This window comes from Heptranchias perlo, unplaced genomic scaffold, assembly GCF_035084215.1.
Source record: "Heptranchias perlo isolate sHepPer1 unplaced genomic scaffold, sHepPer1.hap1 HAP1_SCAFFOLD_43, whole genome shotgun sequence".
In the NCBI taxonomy this organism is placed as follows: domain Eukaryota; kingdom Metazoa; phylum Chordata; class Chondrichthyes; order Hexanchiformes; family Hexanchidae; genus Heptranchias; species Heptranchias perlo.
In genome coordinates, this window is record NW_027139442.1 from 3,644,015 (window position 1) to 3,663,284 (window position 19,270).

General features: G+C 41.2%; 1 protein-coding gene and 1 long non-coding RNA gene across 4 annotated transcripts in view; both read left to right on the plus strand.

Moving 5' to 3' along the window:
- The window catches only part of LOC137312504 (zinc finger protein 585A-like), a 62,460-nt gene that overhangs the window by 30,447 nt on the left and 12,743 nt on the right, over window positions 1–19,270 (plus strand). The gene's annotated exons all lie outside the window — the stretch shown is intronic.
- LOC137312446 (uncharacterized) lies at window positions 371–16,428 on the plus strand. Of its 3 annotated transcripts, none has more exons than XR_010960742.1 (4): window positions 371–870; window positions 5,843–5,928; window positions 11,425–11,511; window positions 16,233–16,428. It is a non-coding gene; the product is annotated as an uncharacterized lncRNA (long non-coding RNA). The 3 variants fall into 3 exon arrangements; XR_010960743.1 differs by lacking the exon at window positions 16,233–16,428 and adding an exon at window positions 16,117–16,173; XR_010960741.1 differs by lacking the exon at window positions 16,233–16,428 and adding an exon at window positions 15,535–15,983.

The window sequence follows — 19,270 nt, forward strand, 5'->3', positions numbered from 1 at the left end:
CACAGCCGCCCACTTTATCTCTGAAAGACTCTTTTCCATCAAAAGATACCGAGAGAAACAGCAGGGATGGAAACATCCAGTTTAACAGTAAGAGATTGTAAAGTCAGTCTGGATTCCAGCGTTACGCACTGGTGGAATCCCATCTGTTTCCCATTCTGGTGCCTGTTCCTGCACTGCCTGTGGACCCCATTCCCTCTGACCTTTCCCCCAGACCCACTTCCTTTGCTCAGACTCTGAAAAATTCCAATTGGGGAAAGTTTCCATCGATTTTTGTATTGAGAATTAAACCAGATATCTGCGCATGCGTGACCCAGCCCCGACCCAGCGCTGATTGTTGGTGAGCAGAAGAGCGCATGCGCTCTCCCCTCCCCCAGCTCGGCCTGTGGGCGCCATTCACTCAGTGAGCGGAAGAAGATGGTTTAAAACAGCCGGGAATGGAGAGATCACGGCCCCCGGGGGAAGGGAGCAAAGAGCAGCCTCGTTACAGCAGCTCATCGCTTCGGGACCGTGTCCGCAGATGGGCTCAGAGATCGGCATTGAGTCCGGGGGAAGGTCAGGGGGAGTCCGGGGGCTGTTTGTAAGAGGCGGAGTGGATCAGGAACTGGTCCCGGAACATGGAGTGAGCGGGGGAAGGGAGAGGTCATTCTCGGGCTGTGTGTGTACCGGGTGTGTCCAGGGGAATGGAGACAGAATGGGAAGAAACTGCTATTTAAAACCATTGCTGCTTTCTCTCCCCAAACCAGTAGTGAATGTTCCTGGTTTAGTTCCAGTCTCACCCTGTTTATTGTTATTGGACAGTGACGGGTGGAAACAGAGCCGGACAGTAAGGATGTGGGGAGTTACACAAAGAGCATCTGTTGCAGGCACCAGGTGAGAAGTGTGAAGGGCACATTTTAAACAACGGCTGTTTGATTTCGGTTGAACGGTTAGTCCCATGGGAGAGGGGATTAGAAACCTGACGTGTGCAAAGGTCCCCGCCCCATCGGGTCGTCCCATTCATGGATCAGTGCAGAGGTTGGGTTGTGTCTGGATGTCACTAAATCGTTGTAAAATTGCCCAACACACCTGGTGTGCAGAAGCTGAGTGCTGCAGTACTGCAGTGGAGTCAGACACTGACACTGTTTGTATCACTGGTTCTCATTTGTGGATATTCAAAATAATCATTGACATGGATATTAATTAGAACACTTTTGTATTTTCTACCTCACTGGTTCTTGAGTTGCAAGACATAAATTTCTTCCTGCAGGCAAATCCTTGAAGGACCCAGAATCAGTGTTATGTTTCCTCCACTTGAGGCACAAGGAACAGTGCAGCCAACTCCTTCTCCCACACAGTGAGTACATTATCACACACAGCGCACAGAGACACAGACATGTCATCAGTTCCACAGTCTCAGACAGCAGAAGTCGTCAGTCCCACACTGATCCCAAGATCCAGAGACAGATTTTCAATCCAACAGTCAAACAGAGCAGGTGAGGCAGACACTGTTCCATTTCCCCCGAGCTGAGTCCCGCTGACAGGTAGATACAAAAATCCCAGTCCAAGATCACACTATCAGATGGAAAGGCACTGTATCAATCTCACAATAGGGCAACATTAGCTACGAATTAAATACCAGATCGAAATCACACATGGTACCCGATTTAAAGGTGCAGAATGAATCCCAATAATGTACCCTGAGATTCTAATTGATTACTCGCCCAGAACTCTCACACACATGTGAGTTTATACACTATGCGAATGGATATTGCATGTATCATGTGATACAAATTGCATACGAGTACAAAACTCATGTACAGTATCAGATTAAAAATGCTGTGAGAGTGTAATCTGAGAAACAAATTAGATATCAGTTTATAATGGACTCATATTGTGAGATGTAAAGATACAGTATCAATTCTATTAGCACAGACTGAGCTATACATTATACGCCATTTGAAAAGTGTCACCATATCAATTTGAAAGATACATTATCATTCACAATTGTACTTACAGAGATACAGATTTAATAGTAGTTCAAAAAGCACACAAATTATCTGATTAAAACCTACAGTGTCAAATCCTAAAGTGTATCCACATTTAACAATTAAATAATGAGAAATATGATCTAAACATGAAGATATTAAAGCTAAAAATTTTTATGCCATAATGAAATCTGAGAGAATAATTACATACAGATACAGAATGAATCTCACACTCAGATATAGTACCAGAGACTGACAGATGCAGAAGGAATCCCAAACTCACATACAATAATAGAGACTGACAGACACAGAGCGAATCCTACACTCACAAATGGTACCAGAGATGACAGATATAGAATGAATCCCACACTGGCATACAGTACCAAGGGCTGATAGATATCTAGTTAATTACTCACTCTCATAAAGTACTAGAGACTGACAGAAAGATAATGACTCCCACATTCACACAGTACCAGAGTCTGAGAGATAGAGAATGAATCACACACTCACACACAGTACCAGAGACTGACAGATAGAGAATGCATCCCACACCAACATGCAGTCTGAGAGGCTGCATATACAGAAAGAATTCAACACCCACATACAAGACTGGAGACTGAAAGACACAGAATAAATCCCACACTCACAGTATCAGAGACTGCATATATAGATTAAATCGCAAACTCACACACACTACTGACAAGATACAGAATGAATCCCACACTGACACACTGTTCCAGATACTGAGAGATACAAAATGAATCACACATTAGTGCAGGCTGAGTAACATTATTTACCAGTCCAAGAAGTATCAGATTGAAAGATACAGTACCAATTCCATTAGTGCAGACTGATCTGCACATTATATACCACTAAAAAAACTGATGCAGATTCAGACTGAAATATACAGTATTCCATTCATGCAGACTGAGCCACACATCATATACAAGTTCAAAAATGTCACCATATCAGTTTGGAAGATAAACTAAATCACAATTGTGTTCCCATCGATACAGATTTAATAGTAGTCCAAAAAGTGCCCACATTCTCTGACTATATTCTAAAGCATTTCATTATCAACCAATTAAACACTGGGAAAAATATGCATTCATTGAGGTATTAAAGATAAAGTTTTGAACACCATACTGTAAACGGAGATACAAATTACATGCAGATAAGGAATGAATCTCACACTCAGATAGAGGGCCAGAGAGTGACACACAGAATGAAACCAGCACTCACACAATGTAACAGTGACTGACAGATACCGAATGATTCCTACATTCACACACAGTAAAAGGGACTGACAGATATAGAATGAATCACACACACCCACAGTACCAGAGCCTGACAGATACAGAATGAATCCCACACTCACAGACAGTACTAGGGACTGACAGATACAGAATGAATCCCACACTCACAGACAGTACTAGGGACTGACAGATATAGAATGAATCCCACACTCACAGACAGTACTAGGGACTGACAGATACAGAATGAATCTCACAGTCACACACATTAATGCAGTCTGAATTACACATTACACATCAGTCCAAAAATCTCATAGTGTCAGTTTGAAAGATACAGTATCAATTCCATTAGTGCAGACTGATCTACATATTATAAAGCATTACAAAAAACTGATAAAGATTCAGACTGAAATATACAGTATACCTTTCAAGCAGACTGAGCTACACATCATATACAAGTTCAAAAATGTCACCATATCATTTTGGAAGATAAACTAATTCACAATTTTTTTCCCATCGATACAGATTTAATAGAAGTCCAAAAAGTGCCCACATTCTCTGATTATAACCGAAAACATTATATTTTAAAATGTATCATTATCTACCAATTAAACACTGGGAAAAATTATTGATACATTGAGGTATTAAAGAGAGAGTTTTGAACACCATACTGTAAACAGAGACACAAATTACATACAGATAAAGAATGAATCTCACACTCAGATCGAGGGCCAGAGACTGACATGCAAATTGAAAACAGCACTCAAACAATGTAACAGTGACTGACAGATACAGAATGAATCCTACACTCACACACATTACAAGGGACTGACAGATACACAATGAATCCCACACTCACACACATTACAAGGGACTGACAGACAAAGAATGAATCACACACTCCCACGGTACCAGAGACTGACAGATACAGAATGAATCCTAAACACATACACTGTAGCACAGACTGACAGAGACAAAATTCATATCACTCAGAAACAGTACCAGAAATTGATAGATGCAGAATGAAAGTCTCCCTCACATATAGCTCCTGACACTGACGGAAACAGAATGAAACGCTCATTCACACAAAATACCAGGGACTAACAGATATTGAATGAATCCCATACTCACACACAGTACCAGAGACTGACAGATACAGAGTTAATTCCACACTTATACACAGTACCTGAGACTGGCAGATACAGAATTAATCCCACTCTCATATACAGTGCCACAGACTTGCAGATACAGAATGATCCCAAACTCATATGCAGTGCCCGAGACTGAGAGATACAGAATTAACACCATGCTCACACTCAGTACCAGAGACTGGCTGATACAGAATGAATCCCACACTCACACAGTATCAGATATTGAAAGATGCAGAGTAAACCCCGCTCTCACACACAGTACTGGAGACTGACTTCTGCTGGACGTAAGCGAGAACTGTAAAAGAACGGAACAAATTCACATTTTATGTCGTGGTTACAGAAATCGGACAATGTGCAACGTGAGGAAAGGTTCTGTCTGTAACTTCTACTCCCGTATTGTTGCTCGTTTTGTTATTGAAAAATGATGACAATTGTTTCATAATAAAGTTTTTGTTTCACTCATTCGATAGTTGTGAATTTGCCCCATTATATTTCACTGTACATTGCACAGTATTTCTCTCTGATTTCTCAGGACACGATTTGCATTGCTCCTTTACCCCATTTAGACTCTTATTTTCCAAGCAGTATGTGGCCTCCTTATTCCCCCTGGCAAAATGCCCCACCTCACACCTTTCTATATTGAAATTCAATGGCCATTTACACGGCCGTTCTGCAAGCTTATTTTGTCGTAGTCTTCCTCAGTATTGACTACACCCCCTAAATTAATTACTATCATTTAATACAGCATTACAACCAATGTTTTATCGAAAAAATGTTCTCCATTCCCAGTTTTTCTAAATCCCACCCGTACAATATAATGTGAAGAATGAGTTTATCTTCTGTCCCTCTCTCATCTGCAAACTTCAATGTCCCGGGGTTTGGGGACATCTACTGGCCGGAAGCAGAACTGCAACAGTTCGGAACAAATTGCTGAAACCGGACAATGTGCAGTGTGAGCGTGTTTGTGATTGGTGGCAGGTATTAAATCTGATTTTTTTAAACCTGACCATTAACCTTTAGTGTTTGTTATTGAAGAGGAAACAGAGCCGGACAGTAAGGATGTGGGGAGTTATACAAAGAGTATCTATTGCAGGCATCAGGTGAGAAGTTTGAAGGACACATTTTGAACAGTGGCTGTTTTGTTTCGGTTGAACGGTTAGTCCCATGGAAGAGGGGATTAGAAATCTGATATGTGCAAAGCTCCCCGCCCCATCGGGTAGTCCCATTCATGGATCAGTCCAGGGGTTGGGTTTTGTCTGAATATCACTAAACTGTTGTAAAACAGCCCAACACACCTGGTGTGCAGAAGCTGAGTGCTGCAGTACTGCAGTGGAGTCAGACACTGACACTGTTTGTATCGCTGATTTTCATTTGTGGATATTCAATATTATTATTAACAGATATTAATCTGATCACTTCTGCATTTTCTACCTCACCTGTTCTTGATTTACAAGAGATACGTTTCTTTCTACAGGCAAATACTTGAAGGAGCCAGAATGAATGTGAAATTTACTCCACCCGAGGCAAAGGAACAGTGCAGCCAGCTCCTTCTCACACACAGTAGGTATATTCTCACTCTCAGAGCACGGAGACACAGACAGGTCATCAGTTCCACAGTCCCACACAGCAGAAGTAGTCAGTCCCACACTGATCCCAAGTTCCAGAGTCACATTTTCAATCCAACATTCAAACAGAGCAGGTGAGGCAGACACTGTTCCATTTCTCCCGAACTCAGTCCCGCTGACAGGTGGATTCAAAAATCCCAGTCCAAAGTCTCGCTTTCAGATTGTCAATTTCACAAAAGGGCAACATTAGCCATGAATTAAATACCAGATATCCCGAGATTCAAATTGAATACTAGCCCAGAACTCTCTAACACACGTGAGTTTAATACATGCAGTATCCATTCGAATAGTGTATCATTCAAATACAAAATGAAGGCCGAAACTCATGTACAATATCAGATTGAGAAATGCTGTGACAGTGTAACCAGAGAAACAAATTAGATACCAGTTTATAATATACTCACAGTATGAGATTTAAAGATACAGTATCAATTCTATTAGCACAGCCTGAGATACAGATTATTTACCAATTCAGAAATGTCACCATATCAATTTGAAAGATAAATTATCATTCACAATATTACTCACAGTTTTACAGATTTAATAGTAGTCCAAAAAGCACACAAATTATCTGATTAAAGCCTCCAGCTTCAAATCCGAAAGTGTATCCATATTTACCAATTAAATAATGAGAAAAGCTATTCAAACATTAACAAATTAAAGCTACAGTATTGAACATCATAATGTAATCTGAGAGAATAATTATGGACAGAAACGGAATGAATCTCACACTCCGATACAGTACAGAGACTGACATGCAGAAGGAATCCCAAACTCGCATACAGTACTAGAGGTTGCCAGACACAGAGTGAATCCCATACTCAAGTATGATACCAGAGATGACAGAAACAGAATGAATCCCACTCAGGCATACAGTACCAAGGACAGACAGATACCGAGTTCATCCCAAATTCTAATAAAGCACTAGAGATTGAGAGTTAAAGTATGAATCGCAAACTCACACACAGCAGCAGAGACTGAGAGACACAGAATGAATCCCACACTCACTCACAGCACCTGAGACTGACAGATACAGAATGAATCCCACACTCACTCACAGCACCCGAGAATAACAGATACAAAATGAATCCCACACTCACATACAGTACCAGAGACTGAGAGATACAAGGTGAATCTCACAGTCACCTACATTAGTGCAGGCTGAGTTATAAATTACGTTCCAGTTCAAAAATCTCAGTGTCAGATTGAAAGATACAGTATCAATTCCATTAGTGCAGACTGAGCTGCACATTAGAAACCACGACAACAAAACTGATACAGATTCACACTGAAATATACAGCATTCCATTCATGCAGACTGAGCTACACATTATTTACAAGTTCAAAAATGTCACCATATCAAATGGAAGATGCACAAATTCACAATTGTGTTCCCAATGTAGATTTAATAGAAGTCCAAAAATAGATGCCCACATTATCTTATTACATTTTTAAAAATGTCATTATCTACCAATTAAAACTGGGAAAAATTATTCATACATTTAAGTATTAAAGATACAGATGTGAACGCCATCCTGTAAATGAAGATATAAATTAGATACAGATAACGAATGAATCTCTCACTCCGATAGAGTGCCAGAGACTGATATGTAGAATGAATCCCAAACTCATACAATGTACCAGCGACTGACAGATTAAAAATGAATCCCACACTCACACACTGTAGCACAGACTGACAGATACAGAATTTATATCACTCACATACAGTTCAGAAATTGATAGGTACAGAATGAATGTCTCACTCACATATAGCACCAGAGACTGACAGGAATAGAACGAATCGCTCACACATACAAAATCAGAGACTGAGAGATATGGAATGAATCCCAAACTCACACACAGTACCAGAGACTGATAGATCCAGAATGAATACCACATTCACATAGATTATCAGGAACTGACAATCACAGATTGAATCTCAAAGTCACACAACTGCAGACTGAGTTACATTTTACATACCAGTTCAAAGATATCATAGTGTCAGATTGAAAGCGACGGTATGAATTCCATTAGTGCAGACTGAGCTACATAGTAGAAATATTAGTAAATACTCATAGAGTATTATACTGAAATAAACAGTATCAATACCATTGGTTCAGACTGAGCTACACATTATATACCAGTCCAAAAACCTCATAAATGATCAGACTGGAAGATACAGTATCAATTCTATTAGCACTGCCTGACCTGTACATTACATACCAGACTGAAAATCCCATAAAATCTTCGACTGAAATAAACAGTATCAATTCCATGAGTGCAGACTGAGCCACACATTATATAGCAGTCCAAGAATCTCATACCCTATCAGACTCAAAGATACAATAACAATTCCATTAGCACAGATGACGAGTCCAAAAATCTAATAGAATATCAGGTTGAAAGATTCAGTATCACTTCCGTTTGTGCAGAATGAGCTACACATCACATTCCAGTCCAAAAATCTCATACAGTATCAGACTGATAGATACAGTATCAATTCCTTTAGTGCAGGCTGAGCTACATATTACATACCAGTCCAAAAATCACATACAATATTCGATTGAGATGCAGAATTAATCCCATTATTGCTGACTGAGCAAGACATTACATACCAATCCAATAATTTCACCACGAACAGATTGAAAGGTACATTATCATTCACAATAGAGTTCAGAGATTAACATGTAATCCCACTCCAAAGCTCACACACGTTGTTTGATTAAAGAAAATTGAAAAGTGTATCCATATTTACAAATTAAACACTGGACGAAGAACTGTATATAATTTAAAGTATTAAAGATACAGTTTCAAATACGATACTGTAAACTGAAATAAGAATACAGAATGAATCCAGAATTGCACATTGTTTCAGAGACTGAATTACAGAATGAATCCCACACTGAGATAATGTAGCAGAGACTGACAGATACAGAATAAATCCCACACTCACACACAGCACCAGCGACCTGCAGATACAGAATGAATCCCACACTCACATACAGTACCAGAGACTGACAGATGCAGAATGAATCCCACACTCACACACAGTACCAGAGACCGACAGATACAGAATGAATCTCCACACTCACTGACTGTACTGGAGATGACAGATATAGAATGAATGTCACAGTCACATTACTGCAGACTGAGTTACAATTTACAGACCAGTCCAAAGATCTCATAGTTTCAGATTGAAAGATACAGTCTAAATTCTATTGGTGCAGACTCAGCTACATATTGGATATAGTGGTAAGTACTCGTGTTTGCTGAAATAAACATTATCAATACCATTGGTACAGACTGAGCGACACATTACGTACTAGTCCAAAAATCACAAATGATCAGATTGGAAGATACAATTTAAATTATATTCGCACTGCCTGAGCTGAACATTATATATCAGTCCAACAATCTCATACAATATTAGACTGAAAGATACAGAATCGATTCAATTAGTGAAAACTGAGCCACACATTATATAGCAATCCAAGAATCTCATACCGTATCAGACTCAAAGATACAATATCAATTCCATTAGCACAGACTGAGCTACACGTTACTCACCAGTCCAAAAATCTCATACTGAATCTTTCAATGTGACACTGTATCAATTCCATTCGTGCAGCCTGAGCTATACATTGCATTCCAGTCCAAAAATTTCATACAGTATAAGAATGATAGATACAGTATCAATTCCTTTAGTGCAGAATGAGCTACATATTACATACCAGTCCAAAAATCACTTACAGTGTTAGACTCAGATGCAGAATTAATCCCATTATTGCAGACTGAACTACACATTACACACCAGTCCAGTAATTTCAACGTGAATAGATTGAAAGGTATATTATCATTCACTATAGAGTTCAGAAATTAAGATGTAACACGACTCCAAAACTCTCACACGTTGTTTGATTAAAGAAAATCAAAAAGTGTATCTGTGTAAACAAATTAAATGCTCGATGAAGACATGTATATACTTTAAAGTTTCAATACAATAGGGGAAACTGAAATAAGAGTAAAGAATGCACATTGTCACAGAGATTGAATTGCAGAATGAATCCCACACTGAGATAAAGTAGCAGAGAATGGCAGATACAGAATGTATCCCACACACAGACAGTACCAGCGACTGATGGATGCAGAATATACCCCATGCTCACACTCAGTTACAGAGACTGACAGATACAGAATAAACCCCAGTCTCATATCCAGTACCAGAGACTGACCTCGACTGACGGGAAGCGACAACTATAATAAGGCAACAAATTCACATTCTCTGTCGTGGTTCCAGAAACAGGACAATGTGCAATGTGAGGGATGTTTCTGTCTGTAACTTTTACTGCCGTATTTTTGTACTTTTTGACGGTGAAAAATGAAGACAATTGATTCATAATAAAGTTTTTGTTTCACTCGTTCCATAGTTGTGAATTTGCCCCATTATATATCACTGTACATTGCGAAGTATTTCTCTCTGATTTCTCAGGATGATTTACCCCATTTAGACTCTTATTTTCCATGCAGTATGTGGCCTCCTTATTCCCCTTGGCGAAATGCACCAGCTCACACCTTTCTATATTGAAATTCAATGGCCATTTACACGGCCGTTCTGCAAGTTTATTTTGTCCCAGTCTTGATCAGTATTGACTATATCTCCGAAACAAATTACAAGAATTTAACACAGTATCAAAACTAGTGTTTGCTCTAACAAAATGTACTTGCAGCTCGTCTCCATCCCCAGTTTTTCTAAATGCCACTCGTGCAATATAATGTGAAGAATGAGTTTATCTTCTGTCCCTCGCTCATCTGCAAACTTCAATGACCCGGGGTTTGGGGACATCTACTGGCCGGAAGCAGAACTGCAACAGTTCGGAACAAATTGCTGAAACCGGACAATGTGCAGTGTGAGCGTGTTTGTGATTGGTGGCAGGTATTAAATCTGATTTTTTTAAACCTGCCCATTAACCTTTAGTGTTTGTTATAGAACAGTAAACAGAGCCGGACAGTAAGGATAAGGGGAGTTATACAAAAAGCATCTATTGCAGGCATCAGGTGAGAAGTTTGAAGGACACATTTTAAACAGCGGCTGTTTGGTTTTGGTTGAACGGTTAGTCCCATGGGAGAGGGGATTAGAAATCTGATATGTGCAAAGGTCTCCGCCCCATCGGGTAGTCCCATTCATGGAACAGTGCAGGGGTTGGGCTGTGTCTGGATGTCACTAAATTGTTGTAAAACAGCCCAACATACCTGGTGTGCAGAAGCTGAGTGCTGCAGTACTGCAGTGGAGTCAGACACTGACACTGTTTGTATCACTGGTTTTCATTTGTGGATATTACAATGATTATTAACAGAGAGATTCAATTGATCACTTTTGTATTTTCTACCTCACCTGTTCTTGAGTTACAAGAGATAATTTTTCCTCCTACAGGCAAATCCTTGAAGGGCCCAGAATTAGTGTGATGTTTCCTCCACCCGGGGCACAAGGAACAGTGCAGCCAGCTCCTTCTCACACACAGTATGTATAGAGTCATAGAGTTATACAGCACGGATAGAGGCCCTTCGGCCCATCGTGTCCGCGCCGGCCATCAGCCCTGTCTACTCTAATCCCATATTCCAGCATTTGGTCCGTAGCCTTGTATGCTATGGCATTTCAAGTGCTCATCCAAATGCTTCTTGAATGTTGTGAGGGTTCCTGCCTCCACAACCCTTTCAGACAGTGAGTTCCAGACTCCAACCACCCTCTGGGTGAAAAAGTTCTTTCTCAATTCCCCTCTAAACCTCCCGCCTTTTACCTTGAATCTATGTCCACTTGTTATAGAACCCTCAACGAAGGGAAAAAGCTCCTTAGTATCCATCCTATCTGTGCCCCTCATAATTTTGTACACCTCAATCATGTCCCCCCTCAGCCTCCTCTGCTCCAAGGAAAACAAACCCAATCTTCCCAGTCTCTCTTCATAGCTGAAGCGCTCCAGCCCTGGTAACATCCTGGTGAATCTCCTCTGCACCCTCTCCAAAGCGATCACATCCTTCCTGTAGTGCGGCGACCAGAACTGCACACAGTACTCCAGCTGTGGCCTAACCAGTGTTTTATACAGCTCCATCATAGCCTCCTTGCTCTTATATTCTATGCCTCGGCTAATAAAGGCAAGTATCCCATATGCCTTCTTTACCACCTTATCTACCTGTTCCGCCGCCTTCAGGGATCTGTGAACTTGCACACCAAGATCCCTCTGACCCTCTGTCTTGCCTAGGGTCCTCCCATTCATTGTGTATTCCCTTGCCTTGTTAGTCCCTCCAAAGTGCATCACCTCGCACTTTTCCGGGTTAAATTCCATTTGCCACTGTTCCGCCCATCTGACCAATCCATCTATATCGTCCTGCAGACTGAGGCTATCCTCCTCGCTATTTACCACCCTACCAATCTTTCTTAATATACTCTGTGAATATATTATCACTCACAGAGCACAGAGACACAGACAGGTCATCAATCCCACAGTCTCACACAGCAGAAATAGTCAATCCCAAACTGATCCCAATCCAACAGTCAAACAGAGCAGGAGAGACTGACGGAATTTCTATTTCACAATGACTCAATACCGCTGACTGGCAGATAAATAATTCCCAGTCCAAAATCACACCCAGTGTCAGATTGAAAGGCACTGTGTTCATCTCACATTAGATCAGAATTAGCTACAAATTAAATACCAGATAGAACTGACACATGGTACTGATTGATAGGTACAGAATGAATCCTGTACCCCGAGATTCAAATTAAATACCAGCCCACAACTCACACCACATTATGAGTTTAAAGATGCAGTATTCATGCCAATATTATACACTGAGATACAAATTAGATACCAGTTCAGATGTTACCCATATTTGACTCACATATATGCCCAAAAACCTCATAGTGTCAGAATGAAATGTACAGTTTCAATCCTATTGTTGCAGATTGAGCTACACATTATATACCAGTCCAAAATTTGCATAAAGTATCATACTGGAATATACAGTATCAATCCCATTAGACTGAGGTACACATTAGTTACCTGTCCAAAAATCATATTTATCAAACTGAAAGGCAGAGTATCAATTCCCTTACTGCAAACGGAGGTTCACATTAGATACCTGTCCAGAAATCACGTACAGTACCATACTGAAAGAAATAGTATTGATTTAATTAGTACAGACTGACCTACACGTTACATACCAGTACAAAAATCTCACACAGTTTCAGACTGGAAGATACAGTATCAATCCCATTAGTGCAGACTGAGGTGTACATTAGATACCAGTCCAAAAGTCACATTCAGTGTCAAAATGAAAGATACAGTATCAATTCCTTTAGTGCAGACTGAACTACATCTTACAAACCTGTCTAAATATATTACACAGTATCAGAATGAAAGGTACAGTATGAATTCCATCAGTACAGACTGAACCACACATTACATACCAGTCCAAAAATCTCAGACAGTGTCAGACTGAAAGATACAATAATTATTCTATTAGCACAGACTGAGCTACAAAATAAATACCAGTCCAATAATTTCACAGTAAAAGATTGAAATACACATTATCTTCACGGAGATTAAGATGTAATCATTCAACAAAACTCGCACACATTGTTTGATTGAAACAAAATCCAAAAGTGTATCAATATTTACAAATTAATGCAGCACGAAAGATTTGCATACATTAATGAATTAAACATACAGTTTCAAGTACCATACTCTAACCTGAAATAAGAATACAGAACGAATCCAGACTTGCACTTTGCCCAGAGACTGAGTTACAGAATTAATCCCACACTGAAATAGAATACCAGAGACTGACAGTCACAGAATGAATCCCACACTCACAGATAGCACCAGAGATTGAGAGATACAAAACGAACCACACACTCACACACAGTACCAGAGACTGACAGATACAGAATGAATCCCACACTCACAGACTGTATTGGAGACTGACGGATACAGAATGAATATCACACTCACATACAGTACCAGAGAATGACAGACATAGAATTAATGCCACACTCACATGCAGTCTGACATCTACTGGCCATAAGTGAGAACTGTAACTGAGTGGAACAAATTCACATTGTCTGTCGTTGTTCCAGATTCAGGACAATGTGCAATGTGAGGAAATAGTTTCTCTCTGTAACTTCTACTCCTGTACTTTTTCTAATTTTGTCAGTTAAAAATTAGACAATTGATTTCGAATAAAGTTTTTGTTTTCCTCATTCGAAAGTTGCCCCATTATATTTCACTCTACATTGCGCAATATTTCTGTCTGAATTCTCAGGAGACGATTTATATTAATTCAAATAAACCGAACTGAAACACAAATAAAAACTGAGTGCAAATCTGCAAGTTTCAACGGCGACCGTCAAAAGTGAAAGGGATAAAATATAGAAAAAAATCAAACCGAAAATGCTGGAAAGGCTCAGCAGGTCCGGCAGCATCTGTGGAGAAGGGAAGCTCGGGTTAACGTTTCAGGACTATGACCCTTCTATTGATCAGAAAGGTTAATCCGACATAATTTAAATAAGGAACGGGAATCTGCAGAGGGAAAAACTTCAGAAAATCAATTAATTTCACTGAATCCGAGCAATTGTGTCCCGTATCCACTGTACAGATCAGGGCAAATAATAATAGAAAGGAACAGAGTTAAATTCAACGATATGGGGGAAATAAATGAATTTTAAAAATATTTTTTTATATAAATTAGACTCGTTTGTGTTTTGAAAACACTATCCCTCTGAACATCATCAAATTCGGTTTCAGTCTTGGTGTTTCTGAATTCAGCGTGCTGGGATTCAAACCTGTTGGAATTAATTGTTTGGAAGGGAGCGATACTCACCATCATAGCACCTTAGTTCACTGGGAGGGAGAAATAGAGCGTTCCTGTGGAGTTTCGAACTGAATTGCTCCCTTTGGGTTACTGGCACTTTAATCAAAGACAATAAACAGTTCCCAAACATCAGCCCCTGAACAGACACAACAAGCTGGTAGAATTTCTCATTCATAGATATTAAATAATAGGATGACAAAAGCGAATAGGAAGAGGTTAGGAAGAAGTCACAAAAACAATTAGGGAAGCAAACAGGAATCACGAAATCAAATTATCAAGGTATATTAAAAAAAATCGTAAATTATTGTACAGAGCCAGAAATAACAGAAGGAAAATCAGAATATCTTGAGGGCCACTAAGGGATTGACAAGATAAACTCACAGGTAACGTCAGCGAAATGGCAGAAATATTGAATTATTACTTTCCCTCAGTATTTAACCGGGCGATTAACAGGGTGAATATGATATAGAGGAAGAGGTCAATAAAGATATCAAGGCATTTAAGTTAGAAATGGTGGTTAATCTCTTGATCCTGATGGATTGCATCTGCACTTATGCAATGAAGCAAAGGAAGAGATAGCAGAGGCATTGTTACATATATAGAAAAAATCATTACAGAAAGGAATAGTGCCAGAGGACTGGATGACAGTTGATGTGATTCTTATATTTTGAAACAGGAAATAGAACAAGTCCAGGGAACTGTGGACCAGTTAACTAAAGGTCGGTGGTAGGAATGATCATGGAATCTTTTACTCAATGAAGCAACAGAAAAACATCCAGAAACCGAAAATATAATAAAGAAGAGTCAGCACGGATTTCAGAAAGGGAAGATTTAATAGTTTGACAGAAGGTTTGACAGTTAAAATTACAGTTCAACATAACTTATCTGCTTTTCAAATATATTCCTCTAGAAATAAACCTCTGTGTTTGCATTTCATGGCCTTATCAACCTGTGTTGCTACTTTTAAAGATTTGTCAATCTGTACCCCTAAATCCCATTGCTCTTCTACCCCATTTAGACTCTTATTTTCAAAGCAGTGTTTGGCCTCCTTATTCCCCCGAGCAAAATGCACCACCTCACACCTTTCTATATGGAAATTCAATGGCCATTTACACCGCCTTTCAGCAAGCTTATTAAAGTCTTCTTGTATTTTGTCGTAGTCTTCCTCAGTATAAGCTATACCCTCAACATTAATTACAAGCATTTAATACAGCATTACAACTCATGTTTTGTCGAACAAACTGTTTTCCATTCCCAGTTTTTCGAAATCCCACCCGTGCAATATAATGTGAAGAATGAGTTTATCTTCTGTCCCTCTCTCATCTGCAAACTTCAATGACCCGGGGTTTGGGGACATCTACTGGCCGGAAGCAGAACTGCAACAGTTCGGAACAAATTGATGAAACCGGACAATGTGCAGTGTGAGCGTGTTTGTGATTGGTGGCAGGTATTAAATCTGATTGGATATTTGAAGAAACCAATCAGAGAGTTACAGTTAATTATTGTGACCTCACTACGAATGACCCAATCACAATCATTGCCTTCCTCCATCCCTCATTAGCATAGGGCTGTGGGGCTGCCGATTTAATCCGAGCTCGGAGCGGTTTTGGGTCATTTCTGAGTCTGAAATTGAGTTTGAAAATGCCTGAGGACAAGAAAGCAGCTTCCAAGAAGGGCGCCAAGAAAACCTTGAGTAAAGCACCAGCCAAGGGTGGCAAGAAGCGGAGAAAGTCGAGGAAGGAGAGTTACTCCATCTACGTCTACAAAGTGATGAAGCAGGTTCACCCCGACACCGGCATCTCCTCCAAGGCCATGAGCATCATGAACTCCTTTGTGAACGATATTTTCGAGCGCATCGCGGGTGAGGCTTCCCGCCTGGCCCATTATAATAAACGGCGCACCATCAGCTCCCGGGAGATCCAGACCGCCGTGCGCCTGCTGCTGCCCGGGGAACTGGCCAAGCACGCCGTGTCGGAAGGGACAAAGGCGGTGACCAAGTACACCAGCTCCAAGTAAAACTCCTCAATATACTGAAAAGAAAATAAACACAAAGGCTCTTTTCAGAGCCACCCACAGTCTCTCTGAAAAACTGTACCAACACCTCTATGGAATCATTTTACTGTCGATAGTTTGATACTCACTGTCTCTCTAACTTGTGCTTTTGTAATTTCACTTGAAATCTGGTAGATTCTCATAATCACTGCCCGGTATAATCTCTGTCGTTGTTTTATTTAGTTTCAATAACAAAAAACGTGTCCCTGATCCTCTCGTTCCCGGTCATATTCCGCCCCTTCCCCCGCATCTGCCCCTTCAGAGCCGTTTTAAGGTCATTTCTTTCTCCTTTTCACGTTTTTTTGTTCATTATTCGGGAATATCACTTTCAGAACCGCAATCCTCTTTAAAGCAACAACCCTGAAAGGGACTTCACACCGACTACAGAATAGTCTAAAGGCTCTGTCACTGTTCGACTTCTTACACCAGGAGTCTCGGCTCCGGTTTCGATCGCGCTGCAGCTCCTGTGAACAGGGATCAATCCACAATCTGTGGTTTGTTACTTTTACAAAGATTGAGCTGGGATCTGTCCCGTTACAAAATGGGACTTTATTCTCGCCGGATTGAAAGCGAACGGTGAATGAAGCGACTTCTAACCGGAATGTAAAAGATTCTGGAAGTTGTGACTGGAAATGTGGAATAACAGAGTAAAAGGAGAGATATTTTTAAATCTTTGTCTTAAGGCGACATTATTTACTTAATCCGCTTCTTGTGTTACAAATATATTGGCGGGCTTTTCAAAATTCAATAAAACGGTTCAGTTCGGTATTTTCCGCCTTTTTCTCATTGCCGGCTATTGATTGGTGAATAAAACAGCTCTCTCATTTGGCTGTTCGTTGAACCAATGAGATTGAGAACAGATGAACCAATCACAATTGCCCCCACTGTACTCCTCCAGAAGGTATAAGAAGGGCGAGTGCGGGAAGATTTCTTCATTCTTTGTGAAAGTGTTTGTGAGATTGTGGAAATGTCTGGAAGAGGAAAAACCGGCGGTAAAGCTCGGGCCAAGGCCAAGTCTCGCTCATCCCGGGCAGGACTGCAGTTCCCTGTGGGCCGTGTTCACAGGCTCCTGCGAAAGGGGAACTACGCTGAACGTGTGGGTGCCGGAGCTCCGGTCTATCTGTCTGCTGTGCTCGAGTATCTGACGGCTGAAATCCTCGAGCTGGCCGGCAACGCGGCCCGGGACAACAAGAAGACCCGTATCATCCCCAGACACCTGCAGCTGGCCATCCGCAACGACGAGGAGCTCAACAAGCTTCTGGGACGGGTGACCATCGCTCAGGGCGGGGTGCTGCCTAATATCCAGGCCGTGCTGCTGCCGAAGAAAACCAGCACTGTGAGCTCCAAGAGCAAGTAAAGCAGCTAAGATTTAATCTGATAACCCAAAGGCTCTTTTCAGAGCCACCCACTGTATCTATGAAAGGGCTGGTTACTGACTGAAGAGACTGACCTATTGATTACAGTTATCCCCGGTCTACGTTAATATATTACATCGCTACAGCGGTTAAACTTATGGGAGGCAATGTAATTCACCGAGCACATGGGTGATCGGTGAACGGGTCTTGGTGGGAGTTAGGATAGGGGAACGGAGTTTTGGAGGAGTTGAAGTTTGCAGAGGGCGTAAGTTAGGAGGCTGACCAGGAGAGCATTGGAAGAGCCAAGTCTAGAGGTAACAAGGGCGTGCATGAGGGTTTCAGCACCAGATCAGCTGAGGCAGGGGAGTAGACGCGCGATGTTTCGGAGGTGGAAGTTGGCGGTCTTGGTGGTGGAGCGGAAATGGGGTCAGATGCTTATCTCAGGGTAAATTGGACGCTGAGGTTGCGAAGTTTTATGATTCCGCTTCACTGTCCATCTCTGTCCTTGAATCCAGTCCCCACACACGAACTGTCTCTGTCCATCCCAGTACCTAAATCTATCCAGTCCCCACACAGGACCAGTCTCCATCCATCCCGGTCCCTGAATCTATCCAGTCCCCACACAGGACCAGTCTCCATCCATCCCGGTCCCTGAATCTATCCAGTCCCCACACAGGACCAGTCTCCATCCATCCAGGTCCCTGAATCTATCCAGTCCCCACACAGGACCAGTCTCCATCCATCCCAGTACCTGAATCTATCCAGTCCCCACACAAGACCAGTCTCCATCCATCCCAGTACCTGAATCTATCCAGTCCCCACACAGGACCAGTCTCCATCCATCCCAGTGCCTGATTCTATCCAGTCCCCACACAGGACCAGTCTCCATCCATCCCATTGCCTGATTCTATCCAGTCCCATATTGACCCAAGCACGGAAAGGTATAGAGTGCCTTCCACACCGATTTATGTTTATTGAACTATTGGGCGCCTCCTGTCAGCTACA